The 22,372-nt window shown below is 36.2% G+C and overlaps 2 long non-coding RNA genes across 2 annotated transcripts in view; one reads left to right on the top strand and one right to left on the bottom strand.

Moving 5' to 3' along the window:
• LOC311424677 overlaps positions 1-18,832 on the bottom strand; it is an 82,536-nt gene extending 63,704 nt beyond the window's left edge. The window contains exons 1-2 of the long non-coding RNA XR_014686159.1: positions 18,744-18,832; positions 2,783-2,932 (exon numbers count right to left, since the gene is read on the bottom strand). This is a non-coding gene — a long non-coding RNA (uncharacterized lncRNA). The remainder of the gene's footprint in view (positions 1-2,782; positions 2,933-18,743) is intronic.
• Positions 17,205-20,900, top strand: LOC311424684. The gene is made up of 3 exons (XR_014686162.1): positions 17,205-17,222; positions 18,754-18,816; positions 18,993-20,900. It is a non-coding gene; the product is annotated as an uncharacterized lncRNA (long non-coding RNA).
• The last annotated feature ends 1,472 nt before the right edge of the window (positions 20,901-22,372 follow it).

The following is a 22,372-nucleotide window of genomic DNA, read 5'->3' on the forward strand; positions in this document are numbered from 1 at the left end:
CATCTTTATTAAGAATATGTCTGGGATTTTTAAAATTTCAGCACACTAGTTTTGATCTTTACATCCACCTCAGTAGGTTTCTGTATAGCCCAACTGAAAATGCTTTCAGTAATGACTTGTCTTCCTTTTCTTTTCTTTTCTTTTTTTTTTTTTTTTTTCTGAATTAAACTGAATTTTTATGTAAATTAATAACACGATGATTCTTTGAAAATTTTGTGTCCACAAAACATTTTTTTGAATCTTTATTCAATTTCTCATCTGATCAAAGAGATTTCCATAGACAGAAAAAAATATATATATAAATAAAACAAGTGTATTGCAAACTTTAAGTAGTTTGGTAGATATGTAGGTAGAATCTATATTAGCACATTGTCTAGGGTAGTCTACATTGATCTATTTAACATTAAAGCAGAGCTGTTAGAGAGTAATAATGAACTACAACTGCTTTCTCTGCATCAAATTCCACAGAAATCATTTAAAATGTATTTGTTTGGTGTTGGCAAAGGACACAATGCAAAATATTTGACTTGTAAAATGTATAAAGTTAAAAATAATAAAACGATAAAGTCTGAAACCCTGAAGAAGCTCAGCATTTTCACAGTTTCCAGATAGATATTTTGAATGTCGAGAAATCAAAAAGGGACTCTCTCGAATAAGCATTAGTAATTGCAAATCTGTTTGTATGTACCTCATGGGCATTACAATTCCTGAGGCATCTTCTTAAACAAGAAGGGCTTGGCTAAACATTTTGAAGCTGAGTCTTACCATTCTCCTTTTTCTAGACTGTATGCCCAGCTTTTCCTCTGTGACATATACATGTATACTTAGTTAGAGCACATGATATACACTGGCTTGTGATCATCTGCCTAATTAGCAAATACTACTCACATGTAAAAGAGGGTTTATTCACTCTTTTACCAAACCTGCCTCAGGAAGCACAGAAAGTACTGTTAAAATTGACTGGATATTTTCCCTAGACAAAAGACTTGCAGAGTTGGAGGAAAATAAAATGCAGCCTCTCATCTAAAAATCTTCTAGGATAATCAGAAACAGATAAAGATAGTGGCTCGAGTATAGTTTTAAAGAGAAATGGGACTTTTGAACAACTTTGATCAAGAAAGGAGGGGAAAACAAAGAAACAAACAAATTCGGAGTGGTTTATCAGTGCCAAACTGTGCAACGGAAGCACAGCTTAGGAAGACAGTAAAGTGGAGACATGTGAATCACCCGGAAGGACAAAAAAAGGGCACTTATTTTTTATACAACATGCTAGAATCAGAATGTTTTAGAAACTAAAACCCACTTGAATTTATCTTCCTCTGGTTTAAAAGAGATCATAAAAATGTGAATATAGAGAAAAAGAATGTTCAATTTTCCATTCTAACATTGATTGAAAGCAGCTATGTTTCTGCATGTTGCATTCAGTCTTTTCTCAGTTAGGACAAGGGAAATCATCCACCAGCTTATATTGTCAAATTCTTCTTTGGTGATAGCTACCATTAAAAGTCTTGTCGGTTTGTTGATTTGGTTTCTTCAGTCCTTCACTAATTCTTTTATTGGTAACAAGGAATATAAATGGAAATGGTAAACAAATTTCTCCATAGGATAACGTCCTTAAAGTCAACAGTTATGTTGATGTTAGTTCAAAATGAGTTAAAATTAAGAGTTCAGGCACAGTCTACTCATATTTTAATGAGGTGATTTGTGTAGACCTGTCATTGAGTGTTAACATTTACAAATGTAATTAATTCAGTCATATAAAACAAATATTAGATAGTTATATTTTAATGAATTTAAACCTATGTATAAATGCCAGCAGAAAGTTCCAATCATACTTAGCCAGGAATATGCATTAATCTTGCTTAGTTTTGCTCTATATGGTGCACTATACAAGATCTGGCAAAATTAAAAATAAATGCCTACATTTGACCTCTGACTCATGCAGTGTGGAAACATACAATATTTAGGTTTTAATTGTGCTATTTTTCAGCTGCATCAAATCAGACCATCTGTCCAAAGTCTAAACTAGGTTTGTTTTTCTACATATCTTGAAATGCATTTTTTTAAATCATGTTTTATTATTTTACCAAGCAAAAAGTTCAGAAATATTTGCATATATCCAAAAAGGATGCCTGTATATGCCTATATATGCCTAGCATCCAATTAGCAATAAAATATGCATTGAATAGGAAAAATCAATATTGATCTGCAAGATACCATGCCAATTTTTTCTCACAGTAAGCATCCTTTTCCTCGAACCAACTGATTTTCTTTGACAAAGGGAATGGGAAAGGAAAGTACTGGAATGAAATGTAAGTGAATGTAAGAAGAAATGTATATACTGATGGAAAGTACTTCAGGACAGATTTCCTTACAACTCCCCAGTTTTTGTGCTTCACTAAAAACAAAAATTAAAACTGATCCTGAACTCACATTTGAATTAACTATCACAGATGGCATCACTTATTTGTGTACTCAGTGGATAATGCTCACAGTATCATATATTTGCATTTTATTTTCAGACAGAACTTGCTTCATGGTCATTTTTCTTCCAATACACAGGTCTCTTCTATATAGAGATGGTGGCAAGAGGTCTTAAACACTGTTAAGATGTGACTGATGGTGTAGAATGATACCATTCCAGCATGTCTTCTGGGAAGACACATTTTCAGAACAGATAGGTTTGCAACAAGACTGAATGCTAATCTGTCAATGACCTAAGGACTTTCAAGAGACCAGTGAAGAATAGACTTTGCCTCTCTGTTGTAATGACAGGTCTTACCTTGAAGGTCTTGGCCTGCAAAGCAAAAAAAGGTAGGTTCATGTAACTCCTCCTCCTTACTCCTCTCCTCACTCAGAAATGGCTTGTCCCAGTCAAACAGTGGTGTAGTTGCACTGCCACATGTAAATGTAACAGATGTTCTTCACTTCCCTAAGGACAAATGCCAGCTTTAGAACATATTTGAAATTGCTTTAGCAAAATACATGCCCCCCAAATTTTTTGAGTACCACCACTGCTCAAATTGTGCCGCTCCTTTTCTTCCTTATGTCAGCATCATTTCACACTCCAGACACACTAATCCCAAAATATCTGCACAGGAGCTTAAGAATTTCTTAAAACTCCACAAGACACAAATATGAAATGTAGATGTTTACAAATCCGACAACTGCATCTGTGTTAATCACCTTAGGCTTTATAATCAGTGAGTGTGTAGGATAGGAATTTTTGGGGCATGGTTCATCTCCTCCTAAAGTAGAATTTTGTGAATTGATTGATGTCCTAAATATGCTTATCAGTCTCCAGAAGACCATAGGATGACTAGCTGACATTATAGGTATCTGAAGTTAAGTGAGGTGAATCCCACCCACAGTGATGTACTAGATAAACAAATGCTATCTAAATATCCCATAACACATCAAGTATATGACTGTTATAGTTTTACATTAAGCATCCCCCTGAAGTGCTCTTTACTTTATGTGTAATTGTCAAAATGAAGTCATGAAGACCAATAATGAACAGCTGGAAAAGTGTGTGTTACATAAAGGTGAAGAATATCTGAAGTGTTCTATGGAGGATTCAATAGAGATTTGATAGAGCTGAATATCATTCAACCAGCTAGAATTGCTAACAGGATTTGAAAAAAAAAAAAAAAAAAAAAAAAGGGGGGGGGGGGGAGAGGGGGAAATCTGCCAAATTTTAGCTTCTTTATTCAGTGGCTGAAAAAAAAAAAAAAAAAGAAAGAAAAAAAGTTAGTTATCTTTTGTTAAAGTTGCAATGACATCTGATATTTCAGTGACAATTGAATTTATGGTATTAGCAATGCTAAAGACTTGATGCTTGAAATGATGCTGATAAAAATTTTGAATGAAACATACACTTAAAATAGCATACTAAAAAGAATACTTTGAAAAAATACACATTTTCAGAACATGTTCTGGAATAACCATTTTCAAGGATAGCATTGAAGGCACATTATTTTATTGAAGAATATGTTTGTGGGAGAAAACTGGTACAAACATTTGCCAGTTTGAAGCACTCCGATGTTATGCGGGTGAGTATTTCCTATTTTCTTTATTTTTGCTTATGAATTAGGAATGAATATTGAACGGCAGCTAAAAATTCTTTATGACATAAAATACTTGGGATTGAAAGCCACCCTTTTCTAGAAAATACCTACTGTATGATATACATTTATTAATAGTGTTCCTATTACATTAATACTTTTAGGTGAGCCAGTAGGGGTATTATGATATTGTAAAATTTTAATCCTAATAAATGTGCCTATAGTAATAAAATATATGTAAGTTATTACTTTTATGAGTTTCAAGTTGATTTATGTTAAGTTGTAACCCTTTGCTGAGTAGGATGTCTTGCTGTACCTTAGAAATGTGTATACTGAACAATACTATATATCTTTTCACTATTCTAAACATAATAAACAGTTTAATGTGTATATAGAATTTTTAGAAAAATTCCTATTGAAATAGAAAGGCATACCAAATATTAAATGCATTTACATTTGAGAGTCCTGTGTTACACAGTTTTAACAGAATAGTTGTTCACTTTTAATTTCTCAATCCACTACATTTCAAATATTTCCAGATTATCAACAGGCTATCAAAATTGTCTAGTGCAAAATACAGATACATAGAAAAATACATCTGAAATGATTTCTTTTTAAGACCATTTCATCTCACTTTCTGTTTACTATGATGCACACTAATTATTTGTGACTGCTCTGTACACAGCATGAGACCACAGAGACCACATATAGATAGATGGCTGATTAAGAAATAGTCTTTGGGTGATTTCAAGCATTGTATCCAGCTAATTTTAAATTACCTGTACTTCTTTCATTAATTTTGGCTGGTGTCTGTTATATAGCTTTCTACAGCAAACCAATGGCTGTAGAATGGGAAGGCTTGCTGTCTTCTAGACTGTATTGTGTTGTTTTGGGTTTGCATAACTGCATGTCATTACCTCTGGTAATAACTTACTTGCTGACTCCATTATTTTAATAAAAAACTAAAATAAAAATGTTAGAATAAGGGATTTATTAAAATACCCCTTGGAAGACTTTCCTGATAGAACATGCAGTTTTTTGAGACATGAGTTCTCAAAATAAATAAATAAATAAATAAAATAATAATAAAAGTCTAAACTATTCTAAATCTGAATCTAAACTGTTCTGTATCACAGGGCTTTTTTTCACAAATAACTTCAAAATAAAATCCACTGCCTGAAAGCACTTTTAAATATAGCTCCCATCCTTTCCTATGAACAAGGGTCTCTAGAAGACTACACCATCCTTCAGGTAATATGAGAGAATCTAGGCTGGAACTTCATAACTTGAGCTGGAAGTCTCATGACTTGAGGTCCTTGTAGAAGATAGGATATGTATAGAGAGGTTTCATTCATAAGGAAAAGGATATAAGAACTTGTCAAACTACATCTGCTGGGAGCTAGCATACATCTCCTACCCACCTTGAAAATACACTTTAACTAAAATTGGAAAAAAAAAAAAAATAAATAAAAATAAAAATAAAAATAAAAATAAAAATAAAAATAAAAATAAAAATAAAAATAAAAATAAAAATAAAAATAAAAATAAAAATAAAAATAAAAATAAAAATAAAAATAAAAATAAAGGAAGAGAATTCATCTCATTGAAATTTCACATCTGGTATCTACAGATATATTATTAACTTGGTGGCATGATTTCTGCCAGAGGGAGAAAAGAAAAACACAGAGGAACTTATCCAGTACCAAGATACCTGGGACAAGCAAGATAAATTGCATTCATAGAACAACAGTCTCTCTCTCTTTGTGTTCATATAAAGACATAACTCAGATGATTAATTCTAAGGACACAAGTAATTTTCAGAAGACTGACGGTACTGGTCAGGAGAGCATGTCCTGTTTCATTTAGACCAACTCAACAAATCAAAATGCAGAACTGCGGTGTTGGAAATGGTAAGATGTTTCATGTAATTCAAAAGTATTAAAACTAAACATCTCACAATCTCTCACAATAATGTTCCCTAATGACTTGTAACAACAACAAAAAATAACTAGAATTCTGTGATTTTTCCTATTGGAATTAAAATAAAAAATAATTAATCTCTAAATATTATAATGTTTTTAGTTTCTTCTTAAAAAAAAAAAAAAAAAAAAAAAAAAAAGTAGCTGAAATGGGAAAATTATCTCAGAAATTTATTATCAATTTATTATGTACTTATTATCAGAAGAAAAAAATGTCTGGAACTAATAAAGTTACCCATGAGCGAGTTTATTTTCTCTACTGTTAAACCAATTTTACCTTTCTCATTGGGGGAAACAGGCTTCCACTGATGCTAATGTTCTTAATTTCTGTGTATTTATCCATGAGACTGCCCTTCCCCAGCAAAGGGTTCAGAGCAGTATGCATGCTCTTTTGGCGAAGCCTATGTCTCTTCACAAGTCCCAAAGATTACATACTTTGATGCTGTTTCACAAATGGTCCCATCTCCTGGGAAGGTTGCCACATTCTTGGGACATACTTGAGTCAGCAGCTGTTCTTTTCAGAGGAGATAACCACCTTTTTGTAAATGACAGCCTGATGAAAACCCTTAAGACTTGGTTATTCAGCAATGCCAAGGGCTCCTTGGTGGTACTAGAAACACAGTTAGTTGGGTACAAACTGCATGACTGGAAAACCAAATTCTGAAGCTTAAACAGATTTTTCCAGAGCAGATTTTTTCACAGTTTAACAGAACCACATGTACCTACAACCTGATTATTTGCTGTGTGCTGCAGCTTTGTCAACTTCACTGGTCTAAAACAAGTCAATCTACTGTATCACTGAACTTAGAAAATATGTCTTGAATAGAGAAAACTAAACAGTTTTGTATGCAATTTACTTTTTTAGAGTAACTCCTTAATATTGTGTATCTTTAAATAACTTTGTTGTTGAACTAACTGTCAAAGACTTCTCACCAACCTTCTCCCATATTCTTTATGCCCCTTCCTTAATGGATTTAAGTAGAAAAGTGGTATCATCACTTCTGCTCAGCTTATTGCTTTGTTTCAGGTTGCGGCACCAATGTAAGGTATACAAAGAAAGACACAGCACCACAATCTGTAGTTTACTCCTAATAGCCAAACAAAATGGCAGCTCTTTTCCAAGCAGCAGATCCTAGAAATACACAGGTGCAGTGAACAAAATAAAACATCACAACAATAATCATGTATAGTAGGTTCCTTAATCTTAGGGTCTTCTAAGTTTCCCCTTTGAGTTATTTGCTGCCCTTCTAGCATTTTGTGAATAAATGCACCCTTATAAACACAGAGAATTTTTATTCTCTGCAGTCTTAGCTGTCTGCAACAGTTGCCTACACTAGGTACAATAATACATTTTTCCTAGGGAACTTACCAGTTGTTTGGTTTTCAGCTCAGTTTTTCAGTGGTTTGGTAAATATTTTTAACACAGGTACGTCTTATTGGTACTTACAATACAAATCTGTGAAGAATTCCCCTGGATTTCCCCTGGATTTCCGGTGTAATTTCTGTTTCAGTTTTAAGTGATGAACTTCATAGGTTTTTTTGTATGTTTTTGGTTTTTTGTTTGTTTGTTTTTGTTTGGTTTGTTTTTTATCTGCTACATATAATACCCAACCAGTACTATATCTCTAATTCTACAGTCAAAGTAAACATATTTCTCAGGGGGATATATTGAATGTACCTTGAGAGAAAGCCACTAAGCACCTTTCCACGTGTTTTTTACGATGTTCAACACTTATTCATGTGCTGTTTAAATTATTTTAATGAGATGCGTAAACTATTCAAGAAGTACTGAAGAGACAAAATCCATTTTTCCCTGTTAAAGTATTAAATCTTGCTATGAGTAAACAAAAGCACAATGTTTATACCTGTTTGTGCAGTATATTTCACTATACAACAATAACCTAGATCTTTCCATCACCATGAAGAATGAGATATTTTAGGGGCTATCGGACATCAAAAATTCTCTCAGTACGTCACCACATTATACCCTGCACAGGTGTTTTTCTATTTACCACACACTGATAAAATTCTCAATACTCAGTGATCATAGACCATATTTATCTTCAGTTGTGATGACTGTTTTTATACAATGAGTGACAACAGGAAACCAGGCCAGGCCAGAAGCTAATTTCTCAGATACTTTTATTTATCTGACATTTTCTCTTCCTTTCAACAATAAACATTGTCTTGTTTCCAAATGCATCATCTGTGATCTTTGTCCCCTACTCTGGATATCCCTTCTGAGCAAGATGACCTCTGTGGGCATATTTTATTTTCACTAAATATATCAGCGTTAAGTATTAAAATGTATGCACTTATGCTGTTATGCATCATACTGGAGCACTCAACATGCTTCTGAGTGAAGTCCTGATGTTGGCTGCTCCTGGCTTTCCTGAGTGATTCACATGGTGAAATGGGAGTCTCGTGCAGAAAATGGGTTGGAGACAGAGTCAGACTCTTTATCCAAAGGAGCTAAGAGGTTGATCACTTCATTTGTAGCCATCCTCTGGAAATCAGCACTCATTTTGAATAAGGACATTGGAATCCCATATTGTGATATTAGAGAGCCTGTGTTTGGTGTGTTATAACACTGAAGATGGCAAAGAGTTATGCTATTTAAAAGAGTAATTCAACTTTAACTGTGCTGAAACTACTAAAATATTTTAATATATTGTTCTAAAAACTTTCATTTATATCTATTCTTTCCTTCTTTTCTATCACAGAAAGGACTTATACAAACCTTCCAAGTTAAAAAACGTTCTTGTCCTATGTGAAAGCTCAGAAAAGCTTCAGTGATAACTATCACGTTTATTGCCCCTGTGATCAGTGAAGTCTGTTTTCCTGTCCAAATCCAGTGACATACATTTAGCAGAATGCAAGAGAACTGAGTGACACCTACAACCTGACACCACTACTCTCAGTAGCTTTTATTGTCAATCTTATGTATAGTCCTCAGGTAGCAAGAGTAGTGCCTGAGGAAACCCCACCTATTTGCCCGTCTATATTCCTATTGGCATTGTATACATGTTTCAGAGACCTTTCAGTGAGCCTACTCAATAAAATTTCAGTCCATTCCAAGTTTATAAGGGTTCAATCAGGCAGATGTTAATCAGTAAACTATGCATTAAAAAGCGAGCAGCCGTTTCTACCGTCTCCAAGATACTTGCCATAGAATCTATTATTCCAGTACCACAATTGAAAAAGAGCTTAGGTTTCAAATGAATCTCTTTTGTGGTCTCAAAGAAATTAGGGCTCCTCTAGGCTGATACTTACTCTAATGAACCTGAATACTGTGAAACCCTCTTTTTCCACCCTCAAAAAGGCTTCCCTGACCATAAACAAGACTGTATCTCTGGAGGATTTCCTATGCTCTATTGATCTAAAGGTATGCTTTATAGTCTCTCAAGAATGGTATTTGTCTTTATATCAAGTTCAGAAACAGCAAAATTGCCCTGGACAATTTTATTAAGCTGATGGAGAAGGGAATTGCTCATTTTAGGAAGAGAGAAGGACCTTTGCTTTTTTGGTCAGTTAATCAGATGCCTGTTATTTATTTCCCTTGAAACTGTCTCTTCTTCAGAAATAAGAAAGAATTTTAGACAGTCACAGAGATGTTTTGTTTTCTCATGCATCTAAAGAGAGAGAATCTAAGGAGTTTCTTTCACATAGGCATTTCTGTTTTACTTAAAAATGTATATTTTCTCTTATGTTTGAGAGCCATTCTAATTCCTGTCAAAGGCAATGGAAAACTTGTTATTAACTTTTAATGAAACCCAGGTAAAACCACATTCCTTCTGAGGGTCACCAGAGAGCTTTGATTTCTGGAGGCTTACACGCTCACACTGTTCAGAGGCAGATTGGTAAACTCTAGAATTACACACCTCCTGTATGTATATAAATAGACAACCAAGCTGATGGGAGTTTATTCATGTGTGTTAAGCAGAACCCATAAAATGACAAGAGTGGTGCTTCAAAAAGCATACGATCTAAATTAGTCAGGGAAAGGAACAGAACAGAGAGAAGAGTAAGATGTGAAGAACAGAAAACAAAGGAAAGACAATAGAAGCAAGAGGAACAATCAATTATTTTGTAAATGTAATTAGAGATTATCTCTTACTGTTTCAATGAAGGTGATAGAGGTACTAACAGATATTACTAAGATATTCAAAACATATGAAATGTAACCATAAGTGAAGTCTTAGTTAACCTATGTTTGTTGATATTATCTTATTTACAGCAAGGTTAGAATTGCACCAGATAAGTTGTGTTGTCAAAAAAGGTGGGACAGAACTCCAAACACACAAGGAAGAGATTTGCATACTCGTATATGAAATCCAAGAATGTGATGGTCTTTGTTATAGCAATTAAAGATACTTGGAGATCATTGATTGATGATGAATTGATATAATTCCAATAGGACCTAAATTACTGGAGAGTAAAGTGCAGGGGCAAAAATAGTGATATACAAAAGGAAGGAAGAAACAAAATGAATTGGAGATGGGGACAAGTGAAGAAAGTACAGGAAGAAGAATAGTCCTAATGGCAACTCCATTTTACCAACTTTTTATAAAGACCATCATAAAAACTAAGGAAAAAAAAATGTTTCATCTACAACATATAAATTGTCCTTTTCTTTAAGTTTTTCACTGTCTTCCTTCCTGACAGCTCTTCCTTTAGGAATGAAGAAGAGTAGGTGCATGAGTAAATGCATGAGTACTAATTAATGAACCATAATTTGAACAATTTAGAAAAAGAATACTTGAACAGTATTTTGATTTTTGTGTTAAGACTTTTTTGACTGGTGGTTGTCTTTGGGTGTTAAAGTGTTTTCAACATTGGCTTATTGGATTCCCAAAGATATCAGTTCTTATTATAGTCCCTCTCAGCAGCCAGTCTTTAGAGGGAAAACTTAAAATCCAACCTCTGACACCACTGCAGCCTAGAAATAGAAGACATTCATACTCAGACATGGAATAGAATTGCCTGCAAAATGTGTTTGGTTCATGTGGAATCAAGAGTTGAAATCTTAGAGGGAAAACTTAAAATCCAACCTCTGACACCACTGCAGCCTAGAAATAGAAGACATTCATAGTCAGACACAGAATAGAATTGCCTGCAAAATGTGTTTGGTTCACGTGGAATCAAGAGTTGAAATCAGCATAAGGCAAGATACAATTTAAACAACCTTTCTTTGAGTACCTGCAAAGCCAGAAGGACTGTTAAATATTGAGTAAAGAGAATGGTGCCATATTTTAATGATCATATGAGGTCTCAAGTTAATGATCTGAATTTTTAGAAAACCATGAGATCTTTGACAGTCCCATGAAAAATTTTGATTTCTAAACCCTTGAATGTTAGTGCTATGCTTAATGAGTTTATATGACTTTCCTTGTTCACAGGGCAGGAAAGTGCAAAATTACTTTGTATTTTAAGATTAATTTTTTTTCTCATTTTATTGTCTCCATGAGATGATGAATTTTGCTGGTGACATTCTTTTTTGTAAGGTTTTTTCTCTTGTGGGAAGGACCTGTAAACTGTCTTTGTTTACTTTGATTCAAGCAAACAAGTCATTGCTGTCACTGACACAATGGGATATAACATTGCCATTTATTTGACCCAACTAGATTAAAAAAACAATAATCTATGAGGGTAATTTAGTTCTGTTTCAGGACACTGGCACAGAAGGGGATTAAGTTGCACTTTAAAATTGGAGTCTTACAGATGTGTTATTCAGCAGGCATTAAATAAATAAATAAATAAATAAATAAAATAAGACGGAATAACATAATGGGCATTGGCTCTGCATTTCTGAAGTCAGAGCACCAGGGCGGCTGCAGCTGATGATTGCTAAAAGCGTTAAAACATTCCAGCATCCTCATTGTAATCCTACTGAACAGAAACCAGGAAAGCTTTATACCGTAAGAGTTTTAGGACTTCTGCTTGAAGAGTACAAACAGAAACACTGCAAATTAGATGGCAAAGCTTGACTAAAGGTGACTTTTGGTTGAAGGATGCTGCAGGCCATGGTTGGTTAGCTTTGTTCTTGGGCCATGTTTGATGTTACTTGTCAAGTCTCTGACACAGAGAACTGGGGAGGGGAAGGAGACAGAGATAGCTGCAATTAAAGATAGGTATTTTCTAAACTGCAGACTTTTATTTTTATAACTAGTGTATTCCTCAGTTCAGACCTTTCCCTGGGTGAAAGAAGTTGATTATTTCTTATACCATTAATCCTTTGTCAGGAGGGCTATTTTAACCGTAAAACAAAATATGTGAAACTGACAGCCACAGACCTTTAATTCCCAGGCTTATTTTTGTAAACAATTATGCCTTTTTTTTTTTTTTTTTAAAGGCACACTTCCTTTCATAGAGATACAAAGATCAAACGTGAACATTGCATTTTCCATAACTCTCCCAGACAAACATAGCTCATCCAGAAATAGAATAATAAAAACCCCAAAGAAGTAAATAATGTTCACAGAGGGAATATAGCTTCAGTAATTCACACAGTATACAAACATATAGTGGTACAAAACCTGCAACATGAGTTTTTTGTTACATTTTAACAGTGTTTCCTCAAATCTTCAAAGCTTGCTTGATGGTTTGCTGAAGTAATTGAACCACTCTTGAGTTGTTTTATATAGGACATCTTATCTTTCTTTCATTACCCAGTCCGTGGCTTCTTTTCTATTCCCATGAAATCCATGTACACACTTTAGAAGCCCTCCTGAACAAGCTTGCTTCTAACTTTCACAGAGCCCTTAGCACAATTTGAATACGAAAGAGATACTGAATAAAAAGCTTTAATCTCTTGTCTGCTATTCTTCTTTCTTGCCTCTTCATTCCCCCCCCCCCCCCCCCCCTTCCCTTCTTCCAAGAGCTTTTCTGTGTTAGTAAAGTGAACGCTTTCTGTTTAAAGTAAGTATAATGCTCAAGAAGATGCACTGGGAGAGTGAAATCGAAAGCCTGGCCTGTGAAGCCTCTCTGCCACAATTTAGCAATATTTGTGCTGCATTTACTTGCTCTTGAGCTTTTTGCAGGTAAAAGATTAGTAAAGAGCTCTCCTCAACAGAATCATTCAATCAGTAGCAAGCATAGGCAGTATCAAATGTGCCCTCTACCTCAAATACTGTGGGGCTCTTTCTTCTGATACCTCTTCCCTCAGTTAACTGGAACTGCTTTGAAAGAGCTTTCTGTTCTCTGCTCTCTTGTCAATTTGAATGCCAGGAAATGAGCCCCCTTTGTGAGATTAATTAATAGCAGGAGCTGATCGGCCCAAGCCCAATTGCCACGCAACAGAGCTGTAATTGCTACTTTGTGGAAAGGAAAGAAAAAGTTTTGGTTGCAGTTTAAGAAGAGGGTTTAAGGAAAGTTCTTTGAACTAGAGGTCTCAGTGCACTGGATTAAGGCAAGAAGCAAGGAGGCCTTTGAAGTTTGTTAAGAGGTTTTGGAGGAGAAAAAAGTTGGGTGGCAAATGGGAGCTGGCAACATCAAAAGTATTTAGCACCATTCCTCACCTGCTTGTATTCAGGGCAGGGACCACAGGCTGGAAGCATCAGTTGCCTGCAGTTTAAATGATCTGTTTGGGGCTCTATTTGTTTTGATCAGAAATTGTACCAAATATGCACATAAGGGTTGATACACCTGAACATATGAAAGATACATGTATCCAGGCATATGTTCATGCATGTGCATTACATGTACAGGTACACATGGACACTTAGTTCAATATAGTAGCTGATATTTATCATTTTTCTTCCTACCAGATATCATTTATTGCTATTCTGTTAATTACTTCTGCACTACCATTCTAGTAGTCACTGATAACTAATATTACTAATCCCACATTTGATTAAAAAGCTTATTAGAAGTCAGTTTTTCTAAAAGGCTCTGTTATATATATATATATTCATATTCTTTATATATAAGTATAATATTGTTATGCATTATATATATGTTATATAACATATGTATTATATTAATACACGTATTGCAACTCAAAAGCTAGGACTATCTTCAGGGAAAATCTGACCTATAAAAAGTGGACATGAGTCCCTTGCAAATTCCTAAGCCATAATCATAACTGGCAGAAACCTTTGCATGAGCTGGCAATGCAACCTGTTTGATAAATTAGCATCCGTTCATATTTTCAACATTGACTAGCAAAGAAGTAACTTCACAAGCAGAGCATGGCTCTGACTCCAGCAATGCAAACAACCTGGAAAACTGCCCTAATGGAGGCAGGGGGATTGCCTTGGAGCCAGGGCAATCTCTGAGGGCTGCAGAGCCAGCAATCTCGTTCTGCTCCACACCTCACTGCAGGGCCCATGGCCAGAGCATATGCACTAGAAATCCCTCAGTGGCACAAAAGCACCTCAGAGGCTGTTACAAGCCAGTGGAGCTTGGAGCAGCCTTGAGGTGTTCTAAATTATACAGACGAGCCTCTGTCAGCCCTGAAACTTGGAGAGGGCAAAGGTGGGGGAAAGCAACTTTTGTCCACTTCCTCAGCATCTGTCATTTACACCACTGAAGTCAACAGGTCAAATTCACGTCTCATGTGATCTGAATGTAGCCAGTGATTCTGGAATGAATTTGGCTGCATATCTGTATCCTCTTAGTACCAGGAGAGTGCTACAAATTAAACCACAGATGTCTTGTCACAAACTTGATGATGCACTTAAACTATTTGCTCTTAGAGGGTGGAGACTGCCTTTTTTGTTTTCTGTTTCTACAGCACACAGTAGAAAGGACTTCTACCAGTATAAATGATACTTCTAGTCAAACATGCAGTGCTAACAACAAATACGTCTTTATGCCTCTAATTTGGGTAGCACAATAACAGAATTATATTTCAGAGTGACAACAGTTTGAAAAGCACTTATATCTCAGATACCTGTCTTAGAGTTCAAGAATAATTAGAAAAGGGATGTTTTTGTTGAAGGTGGTTGTTTTTTTTTTTCATGTGTGTGTGTTTGTTTTTTTTTGTTTGTTTGTTTTGTTTTGGGGGGTGTAGCGCAGAAACTGCTAGGGTCTGTGGTTTTATATATTTCCCCCTTTTCAATTTCATATATAAAAATTAAATAGAAAAAAAGTCTCTGCCTTCAAATAAATGTCAATAGGTATTTGAACTCTCTTACACCTCTCAACCCAGCCCTTCAAGACTGCATTTTATCAGACTTTTTTCTCCTCCCCCCTCCCCATTTGTTGTGTTTCTTAACATGTTATAATTAAAAAATGATAAAAAATCAAGTTAATCTAGACAGAAAAGAAAAAAATAAAAGGATGAAAGGAACGAAGCTACTTTAGGCAGGATTCATCTTACCTAAGCCTTGGCCTTCTACAGGTTCATCTGGGATCCCTCTAATGTCTTCCTCTCTAGATGGGTGGGATAACTCACAATTTGGACATGGCTGTCCCTTCTCATTCTCTGCAGAGGTAGCCTAAGCAACTAACTTAGGGCAACACATTATGAAACAGTAAAGCTGAGGAGAGGAGCACCTCGCCCAATAAGTTTAAGGAAGGGGAGTCTAAACGTTGCCAGAGGCACTGGAAAGAGGGATTCTGTAATTTGACACCTATTCCTGATCATTGATGCCTAATAAAAAATTAGCTTATTCTTTTAATTGTTTAGAAGAACACCCTAGAGTTGTATATTACATAAACATATCAGTAGATAAAGTGGAGGAAAGCATGGTGTTCATGTTGTAGTCTCATGAATCAGTTTTCAATGCTATGTACATGGGGTGAACATCTCACAACAGATCTACATAGTATTTTTTAAAGATCATAGTACTTCACAAAACAGGGAAGCCTTCTTGAACAGAAATAGTAATTGTTCCATCTTAAAATTTTGGGTACATCCTGAAAATACTTGTGGTGGGTAGTTTGCTGGTTCTGCATGCCCTCTTTCTGTCCTACACTACACATTGTCCCTGCTGTGCTATGAACAAAAAGAGATCCACACTGATCTTCAACATCTCTAGAAATTTATCTATTTATACATCATACAGTATGTATAGTACCAGGGTTTCTTTCTCATACATTAATCAAGAAACAAGCAAATATAAAAATAAAAAAAATAAAATTTGAAAGAAAACAGACTAATCCTGAAGCTGACTTGCATGAGTTACAATAGATGTATATGTTGTTTTGGGGGATATTGTTACTGACTTCTAAATTTCTCGGCTCAGCACATTTAGCCATATTTTGACTTAAGATCTACTACAAGCTGAATTATTTGGAAGCCAACTATCGAAACTGTTTAGAGTTCTGACTGTTCTAGGAGACTATAGGGAGGCCAGACCCAAATACAAGTCTTGCAAAGGCCCTAGCTTTTTATCTTGTATTAACCCAAAGGTTAGGATATAAAAAATCTCAGACTTCAATATCCCAAGGTCACATTACTTGTCACTGTAAATTTTACTTACCTTAGGCAAAACAGTGATGTAGATCTTTATTTGAACGTACAAATTAATTCACAAAATGTTTAAAAGATACCAAGCCCATCCATATATCATTGTTTTTCAGTGAGGTTTTCTATAATTACATCTGTTAACAAATGTAGCAAATTCAATTAAAATTTAACTGGCAGTGCATGGAAGCAAAGCAGGTTCACTTTTATTATGTCAAACACCTTATTTTATGCCATGCATGTTAAAGTTTACCACTCCTTAAGGCTTGCAACTGCAACATTTTAACTGATATCTGGAGGCTTGTAATTGTGTGTGTGCACATCAATTATGGATTGGATTCAGCATTTTCAGATAACTTCGCCAATCACAAAGAGAGCCCAGTGGTCTCCTGGCATTTTTGGAGCAGTTTGATTACAGGTGTAATACATACAGCCTTGTTAGCTCTCAGTGATGAGGGATTCCCTTCCCTGCTGGGTTCTAGCTGAGGCACTGACCATTGCTTTTCACTAACAATTTCTGTCTACTCCCAAGAGATGTTTTAATGAGCCCCTCCGACATGGCCAAAGGCAAGAAATGTTCTCTGGGCCAGTGAGGTGAAGAGCCAAAGCTTAGCCTACTAGGCAAGCAATAATTAATAAGGCATTTTTGATTCATCTCAATTCATTAACAAAGTTACTTTTTTTTTCTTTTTTTTTAATACTGCTAAGCAACACAACGTTAAGTCTGTCACATTACTCACAAGTATTGAATGAAAAACTCGTGCCAAGGTACGTAAAAAAAAATTAATTTATGACAAAAATAAATGAATTTAGAATACTAATTGGGAGAAAGCAACTGACAGATACAGTGAAAGATTGATTTTAAGGGAAATGGAGAAATCTGTTTTCTGTTTATTTTAAGGACAGGGAACGAATACTGATTAGAAATATATAACCAGTTAGGTTAATGCAGCATGTGGTTAGGTTGGTACAGGATGCTAGATTTGTCTAAAATTTTCCCCAGATTTGTGGCTCTCTGCTATGCAAGCAGAGCTGTAGTGGGGCTGCGGTCTGTTGGGGTTAATCGCAAGGGTTCCTTCAGACTTCTAAACTGCATAGCCCTAATGCAAGCAGTCTGTCAGATCCCATTCAGTGGTTCTTTTCCATAGGAAGCAATGTTGCCTATTATTAACAATAACTGCTTTACAGTGGGACAAACTTCTGATGGAATATTCTAAATAAACTACCAGGAGATGGTTAAGAAGTCCTCCCAAATTTTGTATTCATCAAATGAGGATCTTGAGGGAGACAACTGGCTTTGATAAGTTGTTTGGTATTTTGTTCCCTGCCTCCTTTCTCCAAGGTGAGGATGAAGAGAAAGACATTGCCGGGAAGAGAAGTAGAAAGAAATATTAGTTAAAAAAAGAGTGCATCAAAACGGCAGCTCTTTAGAGATATGGAAGGGGCATCAATCACTTCTGCGGGCACATTAAGCTGTTACATATTATAGCCATCTCGGTTTAAGTGGTGTAAGGCTCATCTCATTTGCATTTGTTGTGTTACAATCTTGCTTCAGGCCTGTCTCCCCAGTGAATAAGGTGGCTGTGCAAGGCAGCTTGTGGCTGGCATAAAGGATATGTCAGAGTCAAGCTGCTTCACTAATCAGCTTTGCTGGGGCAGATACATGATAGTCTATGTGAAGAAATTTAGATAATAGTATACAGCATCCACTGGAACTGTATATAGTGTATATAGGGCTTTAGACTAACTTCTAATCCTTCATGGAAAATTTGTAAATACTGCAGCGATGTTCTAGTGACCTCTAAAGGCAGCCGGTTTGAGCCTTGTAGCACTTTTTGTTAAACCCCACGCTTTGTAAGACACATAATGCTTATGTCCTCAAAGGCTCGACGCGGGGAATTTTCCCCCAAACACGATTTATTTGCGTTCAACCCCCCCCCCCGCCCTCCCCCCCCCCCCAACAACTCCCCGTCAAACCTCTCACGTCCCCTTTCCTCTCTCCCTCCTCCTCCTTCTCCTCCTTCCTCCTCCTCTTCTCTCCCCTCATCCTCCCCGCCCCGGGCCGGCCTCAGGTGAGCCCGGGCACCCCCCTGCGCCCCCTCCTCCTCCCCGAGCCCCTCTGGGCCAGCAGCAGCCGGCGGCCGCCCCCTTCCCCCGGGGCTCTCCGGCGGGCCCCGCTCCGCTCCTCCCGCTCCTGCACCTAGCGACCTGCCGCTGCCGTCGGCTCCCCCTTGGCCGGCAGGCCAGGCCGGCGTGGGGCGGGGGGGGGGGTTATTAACCTAGAGGTACCTCTCTACAGGCCAGCCAGCACGGGTGCTGCTCCGAGTCGGATGTGGCTGCAGTGTTAAGCTGGCTAAAAAATGTAAGTTTTTATAGGCGTTGCTCTTTCGGTTTCACGTTTTGCTTTTTTTTTTTTTTTTTTTTTTTCTTCTTTCCCCTTTCTTTCTCTCTCCGGTGATTTTAAACCGACGTTTAAAAAATGAAAAGAGAAAAAGAAAAAGATGGCTTAAAACCCTCCCTCAACTCTCTCTGGCACAGCATTTTCAACTGTCTGAAGCGCTGCGGCTTTCCCAGTCGAGCCTTCCCCTTCAAGCTCAGCCAGCAGAACTAGCGTGTCATTTTCTCGAGTGCCAGTCTGTGAAGATGGCCAGATCGGAGCCGGACACCTTCCCCTCCTGAGGCAGGTCACTCCTGTCATGCACATTTGTGGTGTGTTCATCTCCTGTGCTCAGCAGTTCGGGGAGCAAGCATGGGGCTCCGCGCTTTGTTTGCTTTAGCCACGATTAAACAGTTAAGCTGGACGTTTTGGGCCAGTTGGACAACGGTGCGTGCACACACACACAGAAATTAAACATCTGACAGTAGCTAAAAGCTATAGAATATTTTGCATTCAGGTGAATTATGCCAAATAATGGCTCGGGAATGGCTTTTCTTATTTCCCTATTGAAGATAAGGGGAGCGTTTTTTAAAAAAACCTCCTCCTCCCCACCATCCCCACCAAAAAAAAAAAAAAACCCTCACATGATGAAAGACCTATAAAGTTGAATAGTTGGGAGATAATAACTCTTAACGGTAAAGGTCCCAGCATACGTATACCACACTGCCTCTGGCAGTAATCCTGGCTTTGGGGATCTGAAATTTCCTAAAGATGTATTAGTGTCTTATACACATGTGCTCTTGTGCACTCATAATCCTTTTCACTAGCTTCTTAGCTGCATGCTTTGTATTTAAATTTTCCTTCTGACCAAGTAAATCCCTTTGGATGAAGTGACAGGAGCTTTTCAGCACCCATAGCTGGGTGACAGCTGGTGTAGAGGCTCTGAAAGACTGCAAAGTGTTCCTTACTAGCTTTCTTCAGGACCAGTGTCAGCCACCAGCTGAGCGATTTGTTAGCTCCCCTTTGGGCATCAGTCAGCTGAAGAGGCTCACATTAAAGGCTAAAGTAATACAATGGATATTAATAAATAAAATAAAATTAAAAAAAAAAAAAAAACACCAATCTCTCTGCTCCTGATTTTACTGTGCTTTTAATTAGGTGTTTATTCATTATATGTGAACACGGTACATTTTCATTAATTTGGGAAACCCTTTATTTATACTGTATGAAGTATATATGCCAGCCTCAGAATCACACTGTTAAAACTTTGGCTTGAAAGAAGTAATTGTCAGAAGCCTTTCTAGGAGCAGCACAGTGCGTAAAGTAGTTTATTTACAGATCACAGAACAAGATGTTTGTATTTATTTTCCCTCAAGTAAAGTTTCCCTGTAAATGTCCAATGTGTAATATATTCTGTTATTTAATTCCAGATTTGAAGGTTTGCTTCTCAGGGGTTCTGGCAAGTTTTTGCTATTGGAATTAGTAATGAGGAGCACTGGAACTGTGGAAGTAAATCGTGCAATGTAATCAGGTTGTTAAAGGAAAAGCAATTCAAAAATGGGACTGTTTTAGAACCAAGCAAAGGCAGTGGATCTAACATCAAAGATGCTTTCTGCACAGTTTTGTTTTGTTTTTGTTTGTTTGTTTTGTTTTGAGGGGGTGCATGCACAAATGCATGGGAGAAATTCTTCACTCTGTCTCCAATAAGTAGAGCAAAGATTAATTTAAAAGAAGTCGTTTTTAAAACACAGTAGCTTCTATGATAAATTTTATAATTATTTATTGATCTCTAAGGAGATTAAAGTACTGAGCTAGGTAAAACTCCCAAAGCATTCTAGGTGTTTTGCTTGAGTAAGGACTATTGGCTTAGACCAAAGACTTATGAGAATTAGTTTATAGAAATAGTAGTTAATATTCAATATTTTGTTGGTGCACCACCCACGTATTTCAGTGAAAGCATCTCAGCTTTTAAATAATAATTCAGACCTGTAATAAGCACATGTGTAAGGTGTCTTAATTGTATTCTTTCATCTCAGATGTGTTGTCACAATAAAATTCTTGTTTAGAAATTGGGTTAAATGGAGACATGAAATTTCCTTCTTTAGGTTATTATGTTTTAATAAAATAAGGATAATAGAGTGCTTTTTTGTTTGCTTGTTTGTTTGTTTTCTTACTTTTCCTTGTTCTGAAAAAGTGAAATGGGGGATTATAAAGGAATAAAACAAAATTCCCTCAAAGCTTTGAAGCATTTTTATTCCCAAAAACAAATAGCTGAATTAAAACTACAGATAGGTGAGGCAGTTCCTGTCTCAAATTTTGCTCCAGATGACTAAAATCAAACCAAGTTTGGGCCTTTGATTCATGTTCAGTAAAAAACTTTGAAAGTAATTTCTGTATGAATGTTCATTTTCAAAGAAATATAATAGCTTTCAATATGCATTTCACTCAACATTTCTTTCCATTTTAATCAGAGCTGGAGGTTTATTGTCTGTTGTTTTTTTTTTTTCACTGACAGTTGCTAATTGAATAAGATATATTTTGTAGAAATAATAAAATTTGCAAGGTGCTTCTTATCTGTGAGTGATAGATCACAGAAATGAGGAAGATTATTCAAATGAATTAAAATAAAACATGTTTTTCTGGTTCTTTCTTTTACATTGGAAACTTAACCAAACTAATTTGCAAAGAAAAAGTGAGATCTTTTTATTTTATAATCTTTGTCAAATTTCTACAGAGACAGTTGCTTAAAAACCAGGAAAAACTACAATACAGTTCCAGTAAAGAGACAGAAATATCTTTCACAAACCAAATCAGACATGTATTTACAGTTCTCACTACTCCTGCACCCTTTGAACATATTCTTTCTATTCATTCTTACATCTGGATTTTGACCCTCCTTTTGCATACATTTTTCCCGCCTCTGAAATATGCTGCTGTTGAGCCAGAAAATAAACACTCACTAAAATCTCAAATTAAGCTTTCCCCGAATGAATTACAGAAGGACCTGATCCTGCACTCAACCAAGTCTGTAGAAGTTTTAATCACAGATCACACAAGCAAATGAGACAAGAGGCCTTATATTCATAATACCTGGGCAACCTCCAGAGCTGCAAAGCTGAAACCTTTCTTTAAGTGTTGTAATTCTAGAAATCTGCTAATAATAAAAATGGAATTTGGTAGATTTTTAGTTTGAACTCAGGCATTTCACTTAGGTCATGATCCCAAGCACTTCTTCAGCATGTTTTCCCCTTATGAATTATTAATACAGGGCCCGTAATGGGCTCACAAGTGACTCTGGAGTCCTTATTAGTAAATCATAGTAACCATATCAAACTGAAAAATTCACAGGGTGTATAGTAAAAATAATATTTAAGATCTACAGAATGTGTGAGAGAGAAAATATATAATAGCAAAACTAAGAGAGTCTCTATTCCCTCTAAATATTAATTTATATTTTACTAATTTGCATATACCAAAGTTCCTGAATATTACATTTTTTTCTTGCAGTCTTTGTTATTAAAAACTTTTTTTTTTTTTTCTG

This window comes from Aythya ferina (assembly GCF_964211825.1).
Source record: "Aythya ferina genome assembly, chromosome: 1".
NCBI lineage: Eukaryota > Metazoa > Chordata > Aves > Anseriformes > Anatidae > Aythya > Aythya ferina.